This window comes from Pelophylax lessonae (assembly GCF_965119305.1).
Source record: "Pelophylax lessonae genome assembly, contig: HAP1_SCAFFOLD_521, whole genome shotgun sequence".
Taxonomy (NCBI): Eukaryota; Metazoa; Chordata; class Amphibia; order Anura; family Ranidae; genus Pelophylax; species Pelophylax lessonae.
In genome coordinates this window covers 23,766-40,801 of record NW_028119824.1, presented here as the reverse complement: position 1 = coordinate 40,801, position 17,036 = coordinate 23,766, and the positions used below count along the sequence as shown (strand labels likewise).

Genomic DNA, 17,036 nt, shown 5'->3' with positions numbered 1-17,036 from the left:
AGCGTTCGGCTATGGTTCGCCCTGGCACTATGAACGACCCATCCCTGTTCGCAGCAGGGATGCAGCCTGTGAGGTGGCTACCTCACTGGACACTTATGCGGTTAGGTGCTGCAGTGTCCTGCGTTTTGGCTGATGGCATTCCCTGTCATCTGAGGACAGAGGCTTTCCGTGTCATAGAGGCACCCCATGCCATCCGGTACAGGTAAGTACTTTTCTGTGTGGGGCCTCTGTCTGGGGTGGCAGTCCTGTGTTGCTGTGTGTCCCCTCATGTCTGTGCGTTTGTGGGGCTCCCTGATGCGATCCCTGCGGGGGTCTTTTTTATTGCACTGCTGGCACTGTGTGGTATTGGGAGCCCCTCTCCTGTGTCACTTCAGTGTTTTGGGAGGTGCAGACTGTGTGTGCGGCGGCCGCTGCGGCTAAAAACCATTTTATACAGTTTATCGTCACATGCCACTAAAACAAAATCCCCATCACTAGGCCCTGCTAGCCAGCAAAGGATACTCCTAATAAAACCCATTTATGTCTCTTCACTAAATAGAAGTTTCAGTTGATTTACATTATAATCAATTTATATAGAAGCTTCTAATCACTCAAGCTGCCTCTGCAGTGATGGTCCTACTCTAATGTATGGGAGTAGGGACATTGTGACATTATTATTGATATATGTGATTAATTCCTGTTATCTCCTAATATTGGCACAGGGACCGATGGCTGGCGGCTCCAATCCAAATCTGGCAGATCTACGTCCATTCCCTGAAAAGGGTGGACCTCAGCTGTGTAACCGGTCAGCTCACACAAATGTCTCTGGTCCTTCGAGGGACGTAAGCGGTGCGGAAAGTCAGAGCGTACGCGTCTCACCCGCATGAACTGAAGGTCAGTGTTATACTTTACCCCAATTACACATTGCACCAAAAGGGACATCGGGCCCGTCTGCCGAGAGTAACTTCTTTACCTAACTGTCCTTATTGTTATATTTCCACGTATCCTATTCTTCTGTATTGTTGTAAACCAGAGGCCTCCAAACTCTCTAAACAAAGGGCCTATGACTAATGGAAGTAAAAAAACCCTTATCATTGGTGTCAGTGGGAGGAATAGTGTCCCATCATTGGTGTCAGTGGGAGGAATAGTGTCCCATCATTGGTGACAGTGGGAGGAATAGCGCCCCATCATTGGTGTCAGTTGGAGGAATAGTGCCCCATCATTGGTGTCAGTGGGAGGAATAGTGCCCCATCATTGGTGTCAGTGGGAGGAATAGTGTCCCATCATTGGTGTCAGTGGGAGGAATAGCGCCCCATCATTGGTGTCAGTTGGAGGAATAGTGCCCCATCATTGGTGTCAGTGGGAGGAATAGTGTCCCATCATTGGTGTCAGTGGGAGGAATAGCGCCCCATCATTGGTGTCAGTTGGAGGAATAGTGCCCCATCATTGGTGTCAGTGGGAGGAATAGTGTCCCATCATTGGTGTCAGTGGGAGGAATAGTGCCCCATCATTGGTGTCAGTGGGAGGAATAGTGCCCCATCATTGGTGTCAGTGGGAGGAATAGTGCCCCATCATTGGTGTCAGTGGGAGGAATAGTGTCCCATCATTGGTGTCAGTGGGAGGAATAGTGTCCCATCATTGGTGTCAGTGGGAGGAATAGTGCCCCGTCATTGGTGTCAGTGGCAGGAATAGCGTCCCGTCAGTGGGAGGAATAGCGTCCCATCAATGGTGTCAGTGGGAGGAATAGTGCCCATTATTGGTGTCAGTGGGAGGAATAGTGCCCCATCATTGGTGTCAGTGAGAGGAATAGTGTCCCATCAATGGTGTCAGTGGGAGGAATAGTGCCCATTATTGGTATCAGTGGGAGGAATAGTGCCCCATCATTGGTGTCAGTGAGAGGAATAGTGTCCCATCAATGGTGTCAGTGGGAGGAATAGTGCCCATTATTGGTGTCAGTGGGAGGAATAGCGCCCCATCATTGTATCAGTGGGAGGAATAGTGCCCCATCATTGGTGTCAGTGGGAGGAATAGTGCCCCATCATTGGTGTCAGTGGGAGGAATAGTGCCCCATCATTGGTGTCAGTGGGAGGAATAGTGTCCCATCATTGCTGTCAGTGGGAGGAGTCGTTTCCCATCATTCAGCTTCGGGTGTGGCTGCTGCAAGGTTCTCTGGCTGTGTGTCTGGAGCTGCTCCAGGTGATCTGTTTGAGAGGGGAGTGAGGTGAAATCCCTCCCAGCCCTGCTGGCTCCTTCCTGGGGAGGCCATGCAGGCCAGCGGGGCCTCTCCTGCTGGAGGCTCTCAGCCATCCCCTGGTCGGATGGATGGCACCCCTGCTCCTGGACAAGCCGTGGTTGGTGATCTCTCTGCACCTGGTGAGGATGAAGATGCTGGATCCATTCGGGAGCGAGTGGTGGCCGGGATCAAAGTCCTCAATAAGGAAAGAGACAAGCTCTACAAGCTTAGAGCGGATTTAAAGCGTCTGAGAAAGCAGCGTGAAGGCTTGTTCAGCAAGAACCGCGGATCCATGGATTCAGAGGTCCAATTAGCTAAGGTCCGTGTGGAACATCAGGAAACCATCGTGGCCATGATGGAAGGCAGGGATGGTCCCTTCAGGGAGAAGTTTAGCAACGACCGAAGGTTTGCAAAGATGGAGGTGGAGGAGGAGACCCCATGTTCTGACCCCCTTCCCCCTCAAGGTGAGGTAAGCAGCCCATTGCCATCTCAGGGCTCAGGAGGCATGCTAAAGGTAATCCAAGTAATGGAGTCTCCAGTACAGGGAGATAAGCTGGTGTTTGGTGATGTGGAGGACTTGCCGGATCATGTACCTGATAAGATAAAAGCTATCAAGTCTCAGGTAATAGACAAAACTGTTTTTGTGCCTTTTAGCACCTTGCCTAATAATGAGGGTTTTCCCAGTGACACCCAGGATGATACCCCTGTGCTCAGCAATGCTTTGCCTGCTGAGAAAATGTTACGTTTAAAAAATGACATTTCTGCTCAGGAACTACAAAACCCAGAAGAGCCGATTAACCCTGCTTCTGCTGAGCCCAAAACTGTCTCAGTAATAACTAACCAGGACTCTACAGCGCAGCAGCAGGAAGCATTTGGTACTGCATTAGAAACAGTAACTACACCTAATAACATTGCAGGTGTGGTGGGACCCACCATTGTATGTTTAACTGATAATGCTGCTGATTTAGGCCAAGCTGAAAATAATAATAGAAATGTACCTGATAATGTGACATCAGTGTGGGGTCTTGGCCCTAATAAGCCTACATTTGCACAGGTGGTAAGCTGTGCTCCTGGCAATATCATCAAGCCAGGAATACAATCAAGGAGGAGCTCCGCTTCCAATCGGGGTTTTCCCTTGCAGGCTGCCACTATGAGCACCATTGGATCTGGTCTTGGGTCTATGGCTCCTGCTGGGGGTCCAAGGCGGAACGTAGTCCTCCTTAAATGGGAAGGTGGTGCAGTCCCTGTAGCACGGCGTATGGTTGTGGACCTGATCTTGGATATGGGTTTTGGGGCTAATGACCTATATGCCTTGATACATGTGGCTGGAAGTCGGGAGTACACGGTTAGTTTCACCAGACCAGAGGGTCTTGACCTGTTCTGGGAACGATATATGGCTCGGTGCAGGTCAAGACCCGAATGGGAAGGTCTGGTGCCAGTGGCAGTTTCCCAAAGGTCAACAGTAAAGAAAATCACTATTATCCTCACAAATGAGAGTGTTCCTGCTCGGGACTTAGAGGTCTGGTTGAGAAATTATGGGGATGTTTTGACCAGGCCAGATAAAATTTATGATGAGCGTGGCATCTGGACCGGGGGTTGGTCGGTAACGGTCAGGTTGGCTAGGGATGGGAATGTTGTCCGTCACCTGCCCTCCTCTGCCTTTATAGGGAGGGATAGGATGACCATTTTTTATCCCGGTCAGCCAAAACTGTGTCACCGCTGTGGAGAAAAGGGGCATTTTAGCTCCTCTTGTTCAGCTCTGATCTGTTCAGTGTGTCGGGGGCAGGGTCATGTGGCCAGGGACTGCACCCAGGCGATAAGGTGCAACCTGTGCCTGCGCCTTGGCCACCCCTACAGCCGATGTCCTGAAGCCTTGCATAATATGGATAGAGAGGTGATAGATGACCTCTTAAGGCTGGACAGGATGGAGGATGAGGCCCCTGGTGTACCACCCTCCTCTGCGGTGACTGACCCCCCTTGTCTTGTTCAGGATCCCTCCCCAGTCCCTGTGCCCACCCCTCCTGTATCTGTAAGTATTCCTTCTGTGTCTGTCCCTGTGTCCCCCCAGCCTACTGTCCCTGCTCCTCTTGTGTCAGAACCTTCCAAGTCTGTGCCCCCCAAGTCAGTTATTCCCGATAAATCTTCCCTTCCTAAGTGTGACCTTAAAGAAGCCCCCCACCCACCAGGAGTGGTAGAGGGTACCAAAAAGGGTGCTGCTGCGGCTTCCTCTGTAAAGAAGTCTTCTGTGAATACTTCAAAGAAGAAGAAGAAAACAAGAGATGAAAGCATCTCTGAATCTGACCTGCAGTACCTGGAGGAGAGAAGGAAGGTTGTGAGGCGGAAGAGACAGACGTTGAGGACGGAACAGGGACAAGATGCCCCAGTGTCTGTCCCCAACCGTTCTAGGGCTTCTGCTTGGGATATCTCCTCATCTGGGGATTCTTCTGAGCAGAATTCAGAAATTGAAATGGAGTTGGAGGAGGCTTCAAGAAAGAGAGAGGCTTCTGGTGATGAGCAGCAGAGGGGAGCTAAGAAGCAATCCACTCAATAACCCAAATGGCGGTTCCCCCTCCGTTAAAAGTGGTGACAATAAATGTCGCCAGTATTAAGTCAGTAAGAGCTCGTTCTATGGCCTTCTTTTTGTTCAGCCAATTAGATGCTGAAATTTTATTTTTGCAGGAGACTAGGCTCACCTCCTTGGCAGATATTCATATGGCCAAGAGAGAGTGGAGGTATGGTCCATCTTACTGGTCTCTTGCGGCCGAGCCTTACGGCGGGGTGGCGGTGTTGTTTAAAACCGGCATGGTAACTGTCCGGCGGGTTATTGAGGTGGAGATTGGGAGATGTATGGTCTTAGACGTTCTTGTGGGAGGGCAGGACCTGCGTCTAATTAATATTTATGGGCCGCACACAAAGTGGGACAGGAAATGCCTTTTTACAAGGATCAAGCCATTTCTTTTTACATCCCGGCAAGTGGTTTTTGGAGGTGACTTTAATACTGTGACTAGGCCCAAGGACAGGAAGGACTTCAAAGACCGGCTGGGATATGATAGCGTTTTTTTTAAATAGTATGGTTAGGGATGCTGGTCTTGTGGATGTGCACATTAAGCACCTTCTGGGTGACACAGGGTTCACATTTCATCGAGGTAATAGTCAGAGTAGAATAGATAGGTTTTTTTTGAAGGAGGCCTCTGCTTTCTCACCCCCAGTGGTGCAGGCAGTGGAGTTCTCTGATCACTGTATGCTATCTGTGGTCTTGAATGCTTCAGACTTCCCTCAGAGGGGCAAAGGCATCTGGAGATTAAATTCGACTCTCCTTGAGGAAGAACATGTTAGACAATCCTTTGAGGAATTCTTTCAGGCACAGGTGACCATCCTGGACTTTTGTAGCAGCAAGGCTGAGTGGTGGGAGCTGACCAAAAAGAGGATTGCTGGATTCTTCAGGGGCCTAGCCAATAAAAAACAGTTTAATAGATACATGACCTACCAACGTTTGCGGAGGAAGCTGGATATTCTTGTCTCGAGAGGAGGAGATCCTGGGGCAATCTCTGAAGTGAAAATCCTCCTCAGGAAGTGTCAATATGACCGGCATACCTCTTTGGTTCTGGAGCGGGACTATGGGAAATACCACTCGCCTGACCCTTACCAGAACTGCAAACAGGGTGTAGCTGTTAAGATGGTCGTTGGCCTTAAGGATAGTACAGGTTCCTTGACAAAGTCCAGGTCAGGGATCCTGGAGGTCGTGAGGTCTTTTTATGCTGAACTTCTTGGGAGGAAAGAGCTTGACCGAGACAAGATGGAAAGCTTTTTGGACTCTACTCCAGGTCTAAATGGTGGAGATGTCCCTTTGATGAATTTGACAGAAGAGATCACAGTTGAAGAGGTGACGAGGGCAATTGAACAGCTTGCCATCAAAAAGTCACCTGGACCGGATGGTCTGACGGCTGAGTTTTACAAAGCCTTTAAGTCTATTCTGGCCCCACATTTGGTAGAGGTTTTTAACAGTTGTCTTGCGGAGGGGGTGCTTCCCCCTTCCATGAGACACTCAGCTGTGATTCTTCTTTCAAAAGGTAAAGATCCTTCGATGATTGAGAATTGGCGCCCCATCAGCCTTCTCAATGTCGATAGAAAGGTGCTGGCGAAGATACTTTTCTGGCGCCTATCGGCAGTAGCAGAGTCTTTGCTTTCTCGCCATCAGCACTGTTCGATCCAGGGTAGGAGCACCTTCACAGCGGTTTTAGCTGTCCGGGAGGCCTTGGAGCAGTGCAGGGCTGCAGGCTGGGGAAAGTATCTACTGGCATTGGATCAGGCAAAGGCTTTCGATCGTGTCAACCATGAGTACCTTTGGTTGCTCTTTAGTAAGTACGGTCTGCCGGGTGGTTTTGTCGATTGGTTAAAAGTTTTGTATAAGGGGGCAGAAAGCTTCCCTCTTGTTAATGGTTGGGTTGGACAGTCCTTTGAGGTTGGTTCTGGGGTGTGCCAGGGTTGTCCGCTGAGTCCCCTGCTCTATGTGTTTGCAATCGACCCCTTCATCAGGAGGCTAGAGAGCAGCATGTTGTGTGGGGTACCAGTGGGAATCCCGGGTGAGCCGCCTTTGAGGGTTGTTGCCTATGCGGATGATGTGTCAGTGATTGTCACTGGGACAGATGAAGCGGAGGAGGTGGTCTCTCTGACATCACGGTACTCTGAAGCATCAGGCTCCAAGATCAATCAGGAAAAGAGTGAAGTTTTTTGGATGGGAAAGGAAGGTGAGGGGTTTGATCTCCCGGACACCTTTCCAGTGCCCCAGGAAAAAATTAAGATATTAGGCATTGAATTTGGACCTGGCGATTATGGCCTCAAAAACTGGGAAGGCAGGCTGGAAGTTGCCAATACTAAGGTGGTCAGCTGGAAGAGATGGAAGTTATCTCTGAGGGAAAGGGTTGATCTGATTAAGACTTGCCTGATACCGATCTTCTTGTATGTCAGCCCTGTCTGCATCTTGCCAGTGTCTCTCTATGCTAGGATCTATAGTGTGTTCTTCCAGATGCTGTGGGGGAACAGACTGAACCCCATCAAGAGGAATGTCACCTATCTATCCAGGAGGGAGGGTGGCTTAGGTATGGTCAACCCCGTTCTTTTCTTTTCACTGCTATTTCTCAAGTTTAACATTGGTAGTATGCTTGCAGTAGAACCTCCTGGATGGGCAGGCATGTTTAGATCTTGGTTTAGGCCTTTTCTGCGACTTTGGGAAGAAGGTGGCCAAGTGAAGAATCTCAGGGGTCATCGTGGTCAGCTCCCAGCATATGTCGCTCCGTGTCTGAAGTTGCTGCGGCAGTGGCGACTGTCGGCTGAAGATCTCAGATCCGCTCCGAGGAAAGTCCTTATGAGCCGAGTCTTGAGTGAAGTCTTTCATGACCCACTGGCCTTAAGGGATTGCCCAGGCCCAATTTTGAGGGAAGGGTTAAGATTGATTAATTTGGCTAGAGTCCCCCTTAAATTCAGGGATCTGGCCTGGTTGTGCTTCCACGGGAGGCTCTATGTTCGGGGCAATTTGAAATTCCGCAGTGGGATGGATCGTGGTTGTCCTCGGGAGGAATGTGCAGGTGAGGAGGAGACTATGGACCATTTTCTGCTTCGTTGCCCTTTTAACATAGAGGTATACAAACAGGTTGGGCGGGCCCTCTGTGTTCCTTTCCTCTCCAGGCTGGGTTATGCTGAGTGGGTGTACGGAGCATTCAATACTGGTGGGGGCTTTTGTTTGGATACACTTTTTTTAGTTAGTTTAGTAGTCCGTTATTACACATGGAACGCACGGTGTCAGGTCACCCTTCGGAGTAAAATCCTTCCTGTTCAGGTGGTGGTGTGTGACATTCTGCATGAGGTGGGGAAGATTCGGGCGCTTGAGAGAGACAAGTGGGGTCAGAGGTCTTGGCTGAAGGCGTGGAGGGGTTTCAAGCCTCCCTGACTGCCAGGAGTCTCTTTCCTGGGTGTGGCTTTCTGTCTCTTATCACCCTAGATTTTTTCTTAATGCTTAGTTTTTGATAAATGGCTGCATACATAGGTGATGGGTTGTGCCTCTTAGGCCCTCTCTGCTGCTTTATGTAAATAGTTTTCTAAGAATGTTGGAAGTGGATTATGTATATATTGTATATATTCTGCACATGGATGTGAATTCCTTTGTTTTTTTCTGTTGGAATATTGTATTATAGTTCTGTTTTTTACTTTTGTATAAAATATGTTGCTTGATTCTTTTCAATAAAAGATCAATAGTGCCCCATCATTGGTGTCAGTTGGAGGAATAGTGTCCCATCATTGGTTTCAGTGGGAGGAATAGCACCCCATCATTGGTGTCAGTGGGAGGTATAGTGTCCCATCATTGGTGTTAGTGGGAGGGATAGTGTCCCATCATTGGTGTCAGTGGGAGGGATAGTGTCCCATCATTGGTGTCAGTGGGAGGGATAGTGTCCCATCATTGGTGTCAGTGGGAGGGATAGTGGCCCATCATTGGTGTCAGTGGGAGGAATAGTGCCCCATCATTGGTGTCAGTTGGAGGACTAGTGCCCCATCATTGGTGTCAGTGGGAGGAATAGTGTCCCATCATTGGTGTCAGTGGGAGGAATAGCGCCCCATCATTGGTGTCAGTTGGAGGAATAGTGCCCCATCATTGGTGTCAGTGGGAGGAATAGTGTCCCATCATTGGTGTCAGTGGGAGGAATAGCGCCCCATCATTGGTGTCAGTTGGAGGAATAGTGCCCCATCATTGGTGTCAGTGGGAGGAATAGCGTCCCATCATTGGTGTCAGTGGGAGGAATAGTGCCCCATCATTGGTGTCAGTGGGAGGAATAGTGCCCCATCATTGGTGTCAGTGGGAGGAATAGTGCCCCATCATTGGTGTCAGTGGGAGGAATAGTGCCCCATCATTGGTGTCAGTGGAAGGAATAGTACCTCATCATTGATGTCAGTAGGAGGAATAGCGCCCCATCATTGGTGTCAGTGGGAGGAATAGCGCCCCATCATTGGTGTCAGTGGGAGGAATAGCGTCCCATCATTGGTGTCAGTGGGAGGAATAGTGTCCCATCATTGGTGTCAGTGGGAGGAATAGTGTCCCATCATTGGTGTTAGTGGGAGGGATAGTGTCCCATCATTGGTGTCAGTGGGAGGGATAGTGGCCCATCACTGGTGTCAGTGGGAGGAATAGTGCCCCATCATTGGTGTCAGTGGGAGGAATAGTACCTCATCATTGGTGTCAGTGGGAGGAATAGTGCCCCATCATTGGTGTCAGTGGAAGGAATAGTACCTCATCATTGATGTCAGTAGGAGGAATAGTGTCCCATCATTGGGGTCAGTGGGAGGAATAGTGTCTCATCATTGGTGTCAGTGGGAGGAATAGTGTCTCATCACTGGTGTCAGTGGGAGGAATAGTGTCTCATCATTGGTGTCAGTGGGAGGAATAGTGTCTCATCATTGGTGTCAGTGGGAGGAATAGTGTCTCATCATTGGTGTCAGTGGGAGGAATAGTGTCTCATCACTGGTGTCAGTAGGAGGAATAGTGTCCCATCATTCTTGTCAGTGGGAGGAATAGTGCCCCATCATTGGTGTCATCGGGCAGAATAGTGCCCCATCATTGGTATCAGTCGGAGGAATAGTGCCACATCATTGGTGTCAGTGGGAGGAATAGTGCCCCATCATTGGTGTCAGTGGGAGGAATATTGTCCCATCATTGGTGTCAGTGGAAGTAATAGTGCCTCATCACTGGTGTCAGTAGGAAGGAAAGTGTCCCATCATTGGTGTCAGTAGTGAGTCAAGCAGAGTTCAGAGGTCAGTAGTAAGGCATACTCTCCCTAACCTAGGGGTAATAGAGCAGTTAAAGGGAAAGCCCTGTCCCCTCGCCTGGTCCATTACCCTTGGCGTGGGAGAGTATGCCTTACTACTGACCTTTGAACTCCATCTCACTTACTCCGGTTTCCTCGCACACTCCAAAGACATGCTGGGAGGTTAAATGGCTCCTGTCTAAATTGGCCCTAGAATGTGAGTTAGGGGCCTTAGATTGTAAGCTCCTTAGGGGCAGAGACCGACGTGAATGTATAGTATACAGTATATGTAACATACTGTGTAAATTGTCAGCACTATATAAATACCCGTAATAAATAAACTCAAAATTTAAATCCAAAATGACCCTTGCAGTGGGGGTCATTATATGTGTTTGTATGTGAGATAAGGACCTTAGATTGTAAGCTCCCGAGGATAGAGACTGATATGAATGTACAAAATGTAAAGCACTGTGTAAACTGTCGGCACTAAATAAATACCTGTACTAATACATATTAAGAATATACAGAAAAGTCATCTCTGCTCACTGCTCTCTCCACCTACCACCTGTCAGTACATACTGATTGGCTCTTAGTGCTGCTCCTCCCACTCCTGCTCTGCTGTGGGTGGCTGGAATGTAACATTTAGTTGTGTTGACTGGTGTATTTTATTATCTCCCCGGAATTCAGTTTTAACCCTTTGTTTGGTGTATAGGTGGATCCCAGTGACGTGTTTGTGCTCCCACCAACGGCATCCAAGACCTTCACATTGCTGTGCGCCCCAACAAAGCCGGCAGCAGATTCATCTACCTCAACATAGTAGATGTTGACCAACATCAGCTGGTAGCCTCCTGGTTAGTCTGTGTAATGAGCCGAAATCCCATCATTTCTAAGGTGAGCTGTGGATTTCAATGTTCTGTTAAATTGAATTTAGATATCTGAAGCCACATTTGTGTTGTGTGCCTTTAATTGGTTGTCACTCCCGGTGTGATTTAAAGAAACTGAGCTTTTACCATTTTATTTTCCATTTATATATATATATATATATATATATATATATATATACTATATTGTCAAAAGTATTGGTACGCCTGCCTTTACACACACATGAACTTTAATGGCATCCCAGTCTTAGTCCGTAGGGTTCAATATTGAGTTGGCCCACCCTTTGCAGCTATAACAGCTTCAACTCTTCTGGGAAGGCTGTCCACAAGGTTTAGGAATGTGTCTATGGGAATGTTTGACCATTCTTCCAGAAGCATATTTGTGAGGTCAGGCACTGATGTTGGATGAGAAGGCCTGGCTCGCAGTCTGCCCTCTAATTCATCCCAAAGGTGTTCTATCAGGTTGAGGTCAGGACTCTGTGCAGGCCAGTCAAGTTCCTCCACCCCAACACCACTCATCTATGTTCCTACAAAGTTGGGAGCATGAAATTGTCCAAAATGTCTTGGTATGCTGAAGCCTTAAGAGTTCCCATCACTGGAACTAAGGGGCCAAGCCCAACCCCTGAAAAGCAACCCCACGCCATAATCTCCCCGCCACCAAATGATTTGGACCAGTGCACAAAGCAAGGTCCATAAAGACATGGATGAGGGAGTTTGGGGTGCGTGTAAAGGCAGGCGTCTCAATACTTTTGACAATATAGTGTAACCTCTTTTAGGTTTTCATTGCTATCTCTGGCTCTGTTGGGGAGATTTCTCCTCATTGAGTGACTTAGTGGCTTCCTTGTAAGAATTGTGGAGACCGGGAGCACCAGGACAGGAGGGCACCCACAGCAAGAAAGTGTAACTGCCATTCCATCGCTAAAACTCTCGTTGGGGCTCTGTTGGAGAGATTTCTCCTCGTTTAGTGTGTTATTGATGTTCCTCCGACAACATGGTAATAAATATAGTGAAGGGGGTCACTAGGATAGGAGGGCACCCACAGCAATAAAAAAACCTAACTGCCATTACAGTACTAAAATTGTGTGCCGACCCTCTGTGTCACTGCTCAGGAAGTGCGAGAAAATTTCCTAGGGTGTGATTTAGGAAGTATTACCAAAAAAATGGTAGATGACACCATGTTGGCTAAGATTACCGCCTGGAGCCCATGACAGGGGCCACACTAATCCTCAACAAGCTCCTGCCAGCCTGAGAAAGGCCTAGCTCCCTCTGCAAGTCTAGTAGATAATTTGCAATGCTATGGAGGAAAGTGGGAAAATTGGAGTAGACAACACCATGTTGGCCAAGGTGACCGACTGGAGCCCATGACAGGGGACAAACTCGTCTTCAACAAGCTCCTGCCTGCCTGAGAAAGGGGCCTAGCTCCCTCTGCAGGTCTAGTAGATCATTTGGAATGCTATGGAGGAAAGTGGAAAAATTGGAGTAGATGATACCATGTTGGCCAAGATGCCCAACTGGAGCCCATGACAGGGGACAACCTCGTCCCCAACAAGCTCCTGTCAGCCTGAGAAAGGACTAGGTCCCTCTGCAGGTCTAGTAGATAATTTGCAATGCTATGGAGGAAAGTGGAAAAATTGGAGTAGATGACACCATGTTGGCGATGATGAGCGACTGGAGCCCATGACAGGGGACAACCTCGTCCTCAACAAGCTCCTGTCAGCCTGAGAAAGGACTAGATCCCTCTGCAAGTCTAGTAGATAATTTGCAATGCTATGGAGGAAAGTGGAAAAATTGGAGTAGATGATACAATGTTGACCAAGATGCCTGACTGGAGGCCATGACAGGGGACAACCTCGTCCTCAACAAGCTCCTGTCAGCCTGAGAAAGGACTAGGTCCCTCTGCAGGTCTAGTAGATAATTTGCAATGCTATGGAGGAAAGCGAAAAATTGGAGTAGAGGACACCATGTTGGCCAAGATGACCGACTGGAGCCCATGACAGGGGACAACCTCGTCTTCATCAAGCTCCTGCCAGCCTGAGAAAGGGGCCTATCTCCCTCTTCAGACATGCAGACATATTGCAACACCATGGAGGAAAGTGGAAAAATAGCACTGAACCCGTATCTCATTGGAATACCAATGTTGATGTAAATGACCTGGTTCCTGGGCAGGCGGCTTCTACACCCCTGAGGATCTCCGCTGTCTTCTTGGCTTGTAGTGTTATGTACCAAAAATTGAAATTGAAGAGCCACACCAAGAAGTCCAGATACAACTTTATTCTGATAAAAGTCAAGGGGACAAATACAAAATAAAATAAAAAAAGTAACCAAAGCATTTTGGGGGTCCAAAAGCACCCCCTTTGATCAGGGCTAGAAAAATATAAAAACATCTCCATATCAATCTGATATCAATACACTATCCCCTCCTTGGGGTCATATTTATAAAGAACAGAAATGGGAGTAGATGACACCATGTTGGCCAAGATGGCAACCTGGAGCCCATGACGGGACAACCTAATTCTCAACAAGCTCTTGTAAGCTTGACTAAGTGACACAGCGCCCTCTTCAGGCCTGCAGACATATCGCAACACCATAGAGGAAAGTTGAAAATAGCGTTGAATCTGTAGTTGTATCTCACTGGTATTATCTTAAAGTATTGATGTTGATGGAGGTGACCTGGTTCCAGGGCAGGCAGCTTCTATACCCCAGAGCAGGGATCTCCAGCTGTTGTGGAACTACACGTCCCATGAGGCATTGTAAAATTCTGACATTCGCAGACATGACAAGGCATGATGGGAATTGTAGTTCCTGAACAACTGGAGGGCCATAGTTTGGTGACACCTGCCCCAGAGGATCTCCATGGTCTACTTGGCTTGTAATGTAATATAACAAAAATGGAAATTGAAAAGCCACACCAAGGCTAAGAGGTCCAGATACAACTTTATTTTGATAAAAAGTCAAGCGGATAAAAAAGTAGCCAATGCGTTTCAGCGGTCCAAGAGCGCCCCTATTCACCAGGGCTAGAAAAATATAAGGACCTTTCCATATCAATCCTATATCAATAAAATATCCCCTCCTTGGGGTCATATTTTGAAAAACATTGCAGTAGATGACACCATGTTCACCAAGATGGCAACCTGGAGCCCATGACAGGGGACAACCTAATCCTCAACAAGCTCCTGCCAGCCTGAGGAAACCACACAGTGCCCTCTTCAGGTCAGCAAATATATTGCAGCTCCACACCTGCCTACACACAGACTACAATGAAAACCCAACAGAGGTTCTAACCGGCCTCTTCTCTGTCCAAAAGTAAAGGTTAAATCTGAATCTGAGCTTTAAATTACTTTTTTTGCATCAGTTTTACGAAGGTGACGTTCTTCTCCAACACATGAGCAATGCGTATTTCCCAGCTCAGCACGGAAGGCTGCATGTAGTATTTGGCAGAGGATATGCATTGTTAATCTAGAAGAAGATAATTGTCTATGGAGTTATAGGACATTAGTGCCCATCACATGGTCATCCATCATCCAGGCTTCATTCCAGCTTTACTGCCCTCTCATGGACCGTCATACAAAGTTTCCAAAGTTTAGGTGGAAAACTTCCTCCGTTCCCTGACAGTGTTTAATGAGCTCCTAATGGGCAGCCATTAATTTTCATGGCTATCCTCTGAGTTTTTTAATCTCCGCCGAGTTTATTAAAACCATCAGACGCCGCGTCCTGAAATGTACTTGTGGCCTTTATAAGAGTCGTAATATTCCAACAGAAAAATGAAGATTCTAATTGAGTGCAGAATGGAAATGGAATGTTCGGCTCAATACTTGTTTATTTGTAATATACCGATATCAGAGCGAGGGGTAATTAAAGGTGAATGCTGCCTGCATGATGTTTCTAAGAAGCACGGATTTTATATTAAACCTCTTGCCATCCGCAGAACGCATATGTACGGTGACAAATAGGGCGGGCTTTATTGACCCATCTGCTGCACATGTGCATTCATGGGCGGCGGAGGTAACTATGCTGCAGCACATCGTAGCAAAAAGTGGATGTGTTTTACATTCAGCTGAATATTGGCTGTGACTTAAAGTGATGCAGAGTTCAGGGGTCAGTAGTAAGCGATGCAGAGTTCAGGGGTCAGTAGTAGGTGAGGCTGAGTTCAGAGGTCAGTAGTAGGTGAGGCAGAGTTCAGAGGTCAGTAGTAGGTGAAGCAGAGTTCAGAGGTCAGTAGTAGGTGAAGCAGAGTTCAGAGGTCAGTAGTAGGTGAAGCAGAGTTCAGAGGTCAGTAGTAGGTGAAGCAGAGTTCAGAGGTCAGTAGTAGGTGAAGCAGAGTTCAGAGGTCAGTAGTAGGTGAAGCAGAGTTCAGAGGTCAGTAGTAGGTGAAGCAGAGTTCAGAGGTCAGTAGTAGGTGAAGCAGAGTTCAGAGGTCAGTAGTAGGTGAAGCAGAGTTCAGAGGTCAGTAGTAGGTGAAGCAGAGTTCAGAGGTCAGTAGTAAGTGAGGCAGAGGTCAGTAGTAAGTGAGGCAGAGGTCAGTAGTAAGTGAGGCAGAGGTCAGTAGTAAGTGAGGCAGAGGTCAGTAGTAAGTGAGGCAGAGGTCAGTAGTAAGTGAGGCAGAGGTCAGTAGTAAGTGAGGCAGAGGTCAGGGGTCAGTAGTAAGTGAGGCAGAGTTCACCCCCAAACCACTAACAACCCGTTCACGTCCAATTGCGGACATCCATGACTGACCCCCCCCCCCCCAACTACTATGTGTGAGGGAATATTGGGACCCATGTTCAGGGCACACGTATTGCACCCATAGAGGATACTCCACTGATTCTCATACATGTAATGTGGGTCCTTCATCACCCAATGCAAGCCTTGCTATAGCTGTGTGGGCGGAGCTTATTATGGAGGAGGAGCTATGGCACCAGAACAACCTTACAGACGTGAAACTCTTTGGTTGTAACTCAAACTTAAAATTGTGAACACCGTTTTTTTTTTCCTGTTGCCCCCGGCCCAGTTTGGCTATGTGATAATTACTGCCCTGGTAGCGCGGTTCATGTCTATGCGGTTCCTCTGTAAATATAGAGCACAGACATCATTCTGCATTATGATAAATTGCTGGAGCGCTCTCTCTGAAAAGGGATTATTACAAGCTGACATGTATAATTTTGCTTGGCTGTTCATTGTTAAAACAATTTGAATTAGTATGTCTGGCATTCATTCCTAGGGGAGCTGCAATGAAACATTGCAATCTGAAAATATTAAAGCTCTCCTGTAATTTGTTTCTGAAAGTGCTGTGCGCGCCGAATCCACCGCCTCTGATGGAAATGGATTAACGAGCCGGAGAGCGGGCGCAGCCGCTACGCGGGGTTCTATGGCCTGACCACTACTTATCTGCTCTGCTTCCAACCACTCATTAAATCCGACCCGTGCTCAGATAAAGTTATATAAATGTCTTTCCGAGATCCTATTACCGAGGGTTCAAATGCTTTCCTTCCTGGAGAAAATGCTGCTCTGGGCTCCCAACTGACCAGTCATGTGATTTGTGTTGAAGGGGAGGGTCAGAGGTCACATTGGCTGAACTTCCCATTTAGCAGAAAACATTTTATTCAATGCTTTTTTTTATAATATTATTATTTTATAGGATTTTTTCATGATTATTTTATAACATTTTTAGTTAATGATTATTTTATTTAATGATTATTGTATAATATTATTATATAAAATTTTATTATATTTAGAAAATGCTGGAGAAAATGCTGCTCTGGGCTCCCCAAACTGACCAGTCATGTGATTTGTGTTGAAGGGGCGGGTCAGAGGTCACATTGGCTGAACTTCCCATTTGGCAGAAAACATTTTATTTAAATGACAATTTTATACTAATATTAGTTTATAGAATTATTTAATTATTTTTTTATATATTTTTTTTAATTAAAGATTATTTTATTTAATGACTATTGTATAATATTATTATATAACATGTTATTTTATTTAGAAAATGCTGGAGAAAATACTGCTCTGGGTTCCCTACTGACCAGTCATGTGATTTGTGTTGAAGGGGCGGGTCAGAGGTCACATTGGCTGAACTTTCCATTTGGCAGAAAACATTTTATTGAAATTAATATTTTATAATAATATTAGTTTATATCATTATTTTAAGATTATTTTAAAATATTTTTC

General features: G+C 47.1%; 1 pseudogene across 1 annotated transcript in view; it reads left to right on the top strand.

Moving 5' to 3' along the window:
• The first annotated feature begins 798 nt into the window (after positions 1-798).
• Positions 799-17,036, top strand: part of LOC309543925 (nephrocystin-4-like) — a 33,987-nt pseudogene continuing 17,749 nt past the window's right edge. The window contains exons 1-2 of the transcript in view: positions 799-873; positions 10,718-10,896. The product of the transcript in view is annotated as a nephrocystin-4-like (transcript). The remainder of the gene's footprint in view (positions 874-10,717; positions 10,897-17,036) is intronic.